This window comes from Chrysochloris asiatica, unplaced genomic scaffold, assembly GCF_000296735.1.
Source record: "Chrysochloris asiatica unplaced genomic scaffold, ChrAsi1.0 scaffold00036, whole genome shotgun sequence".
In the NCBI taxonomy this organism is placed as follows: Eukaryota; Metazoa; Chordata; class Mammalia; order Afrosoricida; family Chrysochloridae; genus Chrysochloris; species Chrysochloris asiatica.
In genome coordinates, this window is record NW_006408554.1 from 17877336 (window position 1) to 17883335 (window position 6000).

The following is a 6000-nucleotide window of genomic DNA, read 5'->3' on the forward strand; positions in this document are numbered from 1 at the left end:
GTAGTTAGCTGAGCTGAAAGAGTTAAAACCTACTGACTTACTTGGTGCTCAAGGCACCTCAAAAGGTGAAACTAGCCCAGGTACATTTCATCATACAGAGATGTTGAGAGTTCTACAGCTGGAGGACTTAGTGTTGTTCAGCCCTTATGGAAATCACGACAGATTAATTCTATATCATTGTTGTTAAGTGCTGTCAAATCGGTTCCGACTCATAGTGTCCCTGCGTTAGGTTTCCAAGGAGCAACTGGTGAGTTTGAACTGCCAATCTTGAGGTTCAAACCGACCTTGTAGTCCAGTGCTTATCCTACAGCACCATACCAGGATTCCAATTCTATATTAAATGCCTGAAATCTAAAAGCATTGGTTTGCAGAAGGCTGCAGTCTGCAGTCAGAGCCCTAACTCTCTACCTTGAGCCTGGACTTAAGACCAGACTTGAATACTTTACACACTTTTAAAAGCTGGACTGCCAGATTTCCAAACATTTCTGAGGCAACAGGGTAGTGTAGTGGTTACAAATCGGGCTGCGAACCGCAAGGTCAGCAGTTCAATTCTATCAGCTGTTCCATGGGAGAAAGATGAGGCTTTCTGCTCCCGTAAAGATTTACAGCCTCTTAAAGATTTACAGCCTCAGAAACCCTGTACAGGGTCACTATGAGTCAGAACTGACTTCAAGGCACAGAACATCAACTAGGGAGAGGCAGCTTTACCCTCAGGCATAATGTGTTTGAAAGCGAATGAAGGCCACTCCCCAAGCCAACTCAGATCTGAATGGTCTTTGTCTTGTCTTTGTTCTGTTTATTGTTGTTAAGTGCCTTCTAGTATAGGGCTTCTGAGGAGTGACTGGTACATTTGAACTCCGGACCCAAGGTTAGTAGTTCAGTGTTTATCCTACAGTGCCACACCCAGACTCCTTGTTCTGTTTAAGACAGGGATGGGGGATGCCTGACCCAAAAGCTGTATTGTTGTTAAGTGCTTTCGGGTCAGTTTTCAACCTGTATAGAGGAGCAGCTGGTGAGATTGAACTGCCAACCTTGAGGTTCAAACTGACCCTGAGGTCAAGTGATTATTCTAGAGCACTACACCTGGACTCCACAGACCATATGTTGTTGTGCGGTCAAGTCGGTTCTGTGGGGAAAAAAATTACAATCCTGTTTATTATATTCTGGTAACTTTTTTTATTTCTTCAAGTAAAGAGTTTATGATCTCTCTCTTTTTCTTTGGTTACTTCCTGAAGTGAGTAAAGAATTTATAGTCACTTTCTTTTTCTTTAAACCACTTCCTGGAGTAAGGAATTTATGATAACTTTCTTTTTCCTTAAACTACTTCCTGGAGCAAAGACTATGATCGCTCTCTTCTTTTCCTAAAGTAGGAATGTGGGCCTTAAAAATTTGAACTAGCCAACCGGGTGAGGGAATAGATTGTGTGGTCAAAACCCTAGCCAATAGGGTGAGACACAGCCTTGAGACTCTTGTCAGGGATTAAAAACCCAAGTGGACTGCCCACTTGGTGTGCTTGCTAGCCTGTTCGTGTATGTACAGCTATGCACAAGCACCCTCTTGCAGGAGTAAATTTTACTTTGCCAAGGTAATTTAGTCTCACCGAGTGTCTTTTATGTGACATCGGGATTCATTTCTAACAGTTCCGACCCATAGCAACCCTGTACAGGGTTTCTGAGTAGCATCTGGTAAAGTTGAACCACCGACTTTGTGGTTCAGACGACTTTGCAGTCCAGCACATTAACCCACAAACTATATTGTTGTTGTGAAGTGCTGTTGAGTAGGTTCCGACCCATAACGACCCTGTATAGGGTTTCCAAGGAGCAGCTGGTGAGCTTGAGTGGCCAACTTTGCAGTTCAAATGGCTTTGCAGTCTGGTGCATTAACCAACAACACCACACCAGGTTCAGACGACTTTGTGGTTCAGATGACTTTGCAGTCCAGCACATTAACCACAGACTATATTGTTGTTGTGAAGTGCTGTTGAGTAGGTTCTGACCCATAGTGACCCTGTATAGGGTTTCCAAGGAGCAGCTGGTGAGCTTGAGCGGCCAACCTTGCAGTTCAAATGGCTTTGCAGTCTGGTGCATTAACCAACAACACCACACCAGGACTCCTACAGACCATATAAGATCCGTAAAATCATTGTGCCAACTCATAGCACCTCTGTATAGCATTTCTGAGGAGCGACTGGTGGGTTTGAACTACCAACCTTGCAAGGTCCAAACCGACCTTTTGTCCCACAGTGCTTTAACCTACAGTACCACACCAGGATTCCAGCCATCACATTTGTTGTTGTTGTTATTGCTATTAAAAACTGTTGCATCAGTTCCAAATCACAGCAACCCTGTGTGGGATTTTCAAGAAGCAGCTGGTAAGTTTTAACTGCAGGGTTTGTGGTTTGAAGACTAGTGCTGATCCTACAGCACAACACCAGAATGAGTTAATTAAATGTTTGACCAAATACAGCAGGCTAATTTTGAAGTTGATAATTCTGTATGGCCCGTGAATGTTGTTACAAACTTTGGCAGAAGAAAGGTTCTCCACACCTGGTTTAAGACTTACTGAAAGGGTCTTTATGGTAGCAAGTCCTGGAAAATGAGTCTTGGTGTGGCACTGTAAGATAAGCACTGGACTACAAGGTCAGTTTTAATCACAAGGTCAGTAGTTCAAACTCACCAGTTGATCCTTGGAAAGTCACTATGAGTGGGAACAGACTTAACGGCACTTAACAACAGGCCCAGCCTTCCTTGAAAATCTCCACACATTGGCATCAATCTTCCTCTGGATCTAGGAGCTTCACAGTGCCTAGACCCGGGTCCAAAGTATGAACTCCATGCCAACTCCTCTTTCTTGGTGGTAGTAGGTTTCTCCTTCTCTGCTCACATCTCTTTCCTTTTATCTCTTGTAGGATAAAAATTGTTGCACGTCACACCCTTGGGACTCTCACACACATCAGATTAGAGTCTTAGTGGCATTAAGGATATGCTGCTACAGGATAAAGCACTGGACTGCAATGTCAGTTTGAACCACATGTTCAGCTGTTCAAATCCACCAGCCGTTCCTCAGAAATCCTATATAGTCACTATGGATTGGAAGCAACGCAAGGCACTTAGCAACAACAACAATACCATACATAATCCTTTTACTGGTTTATCACTTCAGATCACATCATGGAGGAAGGATCATATAGCTGCTAAACCTATAAGGACCATGGTCAAGCCAAGCTGACACATATTTTTGTGCCAACTGCAAAATTGGCTATTAAAACTTGTTCCTCAGAAACCCCATACAAGGTCACTATGAATCAGAACCTACTGTAGCACTTAACAACAACAACATGCTGGATTTCAGTTATAGTAAGGTACTCCAGCAATGCCACTAGAACTGTCCTCCTATGTCTTGATTCTATTTTCCCTTGTGTGGCTTTATTTTCCAAAAGTCTTTTTACCTAGAAGTAAAGACAGCCACAAATCCTAAATTTATAATCTACCAGATTAGCAATCTCTAAAGGAATAGTGCCTCCTTTCTGAAGAGCAACAGCAAATATCCTAGAAATGATTCTGATTGTCACATTTTTGGTCACATGCCCACTTCTGAATCAGACCTTGTCCTTGAGGGGTGGGGGGCGTGGGGGGTAATGTCAGTGCCATATAAACCACAAGAACTCAGAGTGGAAAATGGGCAGTTTCTTAAACGGATCATGAGCAGGCAAAATCAGTCCTGCTATGGCACTGTAGGATAAACACAGGACTGCAAAGTCAGTTTGAAACACAACATCATTGGTTCAAACTCACCAGTCACTCCTCGAAAACCCTATACTGGGTCACTATGAGTCAGAAGCAACTCAACAGCAACAATAGATATCTCAATAAAATGCTTATAAACAGTTAAGTGTTTACTTAATAAAGCTATAGAATGGATTGACTTGTATCCTCCCAAAAGATATGTCAAAGTCCTAACCTTTGGGCTTATGTATATGATCATGTTTGGAGAAATAGTATCTATCTTTGAAGATTGTTGTTGTTAACTGCTGTTGAGTCTGTTCCAACTCATAGCAACCCCGCATCAGGCCTCCAAGTAGCAGCCGGTGGGTTTTAACCACCAATCTTACAGTTAACAGTCCAATGCTTTTCCTACGGAACCACACCAGGAATCCAAGATATTATTAGTTAAAGCATAGTGAAGTACTGTGAGTCTTACTGTTAATCCATTCTGAGTGGTGTTTTATAAAAAGAGGAAACAAACATGGAGAAAAAGACACACGGGGGAAGACAGACACCCTGTGATTATCTATATATAAGCAATAAAGGAATACCAAAGATTGCCAGAAGTCATGAAAAACTAGGATGGAAGACATTAGAAAAAAATGAACAAGGTCAATAACCTGATTTGGACTTCTAGACTCCAGAACTGTCCAAGAGCTGAACAGAAAATTTCAAAGACCAGCTCGAGAAAATAAAACCAAATACTATAATAAAATATACAAAGATTTAGAATTAGAAAACCAAATGGAAGAACACGGTCAGCATTTCTCAAGCTGGGGGAACTGAAGAAAAAATTCAAGCCTCGACTTTCATTATTATAAGATTCTCTGGGCAAATTATTGAATGATGCATAATGCATCAAGAAAAGATGGAAGGAATACACAGAGTCATTGTATCAAAAGGAATTGGCTAATGTTCAACCATTTCAAGAAGTACCGTATGAACAAGAGCCAATGATACTCAGGGAGGAAGTCCAAAGTGCATTGAAGGAATTGGCAAAGAACAGGACACCAAGAATTGATGGAATAAAAATTGAAATCTTTCAAGAAAGTGAGGTAGCACAAGAGGCACTCACTCATCTCTGCCAAGAAATTTGGAAGACAACTATCTGGCCGACTGATTGGAAGATATCCATATTTGTGCCCATTCCAAAGAGAGGTGACCCAATGGAATATGGAAATCATTGGACAATCTCTTTGATATCTCAAGCGAGTAAAGTTTTGTTAAAGGTAATACAGAAACGGCTAAAATCATATATTGACAGAGAACTTCCAGAGGTCCAAGCTGGATTCAGAAGAGGCCGTGGAATGAGAGATATCATTGCTAATGTCCGGTGGATCTTGGCTGAAAGCAGAGAATATCCAAAAGATGTTTACTTATGCTTTATTGACTACGCAAAGGCTTTCGATTGTGTGGATCATGACAAGCTATGGACAACATTGAGAAGTGTGAGTATTCCAGAACACTTAATTGTGCTTCTGAGAAACCTGTACCTGGACTAAGAAGCAGTTGTTTGAACAGAGCATGTTGTTGTTGTTGTTGTTAAGTGCCATCGAGTCGATTCCGACCTATAGCGACCCTGTACAGGGTTTCCGAGGCTGTAAATCTTTACGGGAGTAGAAAGCCTCATCTTTCTCCGGCGGAGCAGCTGGTAGTTTCGAACCGCCGACCTTAAGGTTTGCAGAGCATGGGAACACTGAATGTTTTAAAATTGGGAAAGGTGTGTGACAAGGTTGTGTTCTTTCACCATACTTATTCAACCTGTATGCTGAGCAAATAATATGAGAAGCTGGATTCCATGAAGAAAACTGTGGCATCAGGATTGGAGGAAGACTCATTAACAACCTGCGATATGCAGATGATACAACCTTGATTGCTGAAAGTGAAGAGGACTTGAAACATTTACTGATGAAGATCAAAGAACACAGCCTTCGGTATAGATTGCATTTCAATGTAAAGAAATAAAAAATCCTCACCACTGGACTAATAAACAACATTCTTATTAACGGAGAAAAGATTGAAGTTGTCAAGGACTTCATTCTTCTTGGATCAACTATCAACACTCACGGAAGTAGCAGTCAAGAGATCAGACAACGTACTGCATTGGACAAATCTGCTGCACAGGAACTTTTTAAAGTGTTGAAGAGCAGAGATGTCAGCTTGAGGACTACGGTGCGCCTGACCCAAGCCATGGTATTTTCAATAACCTCATATGGATGTGAAAGCTGGACAGTGA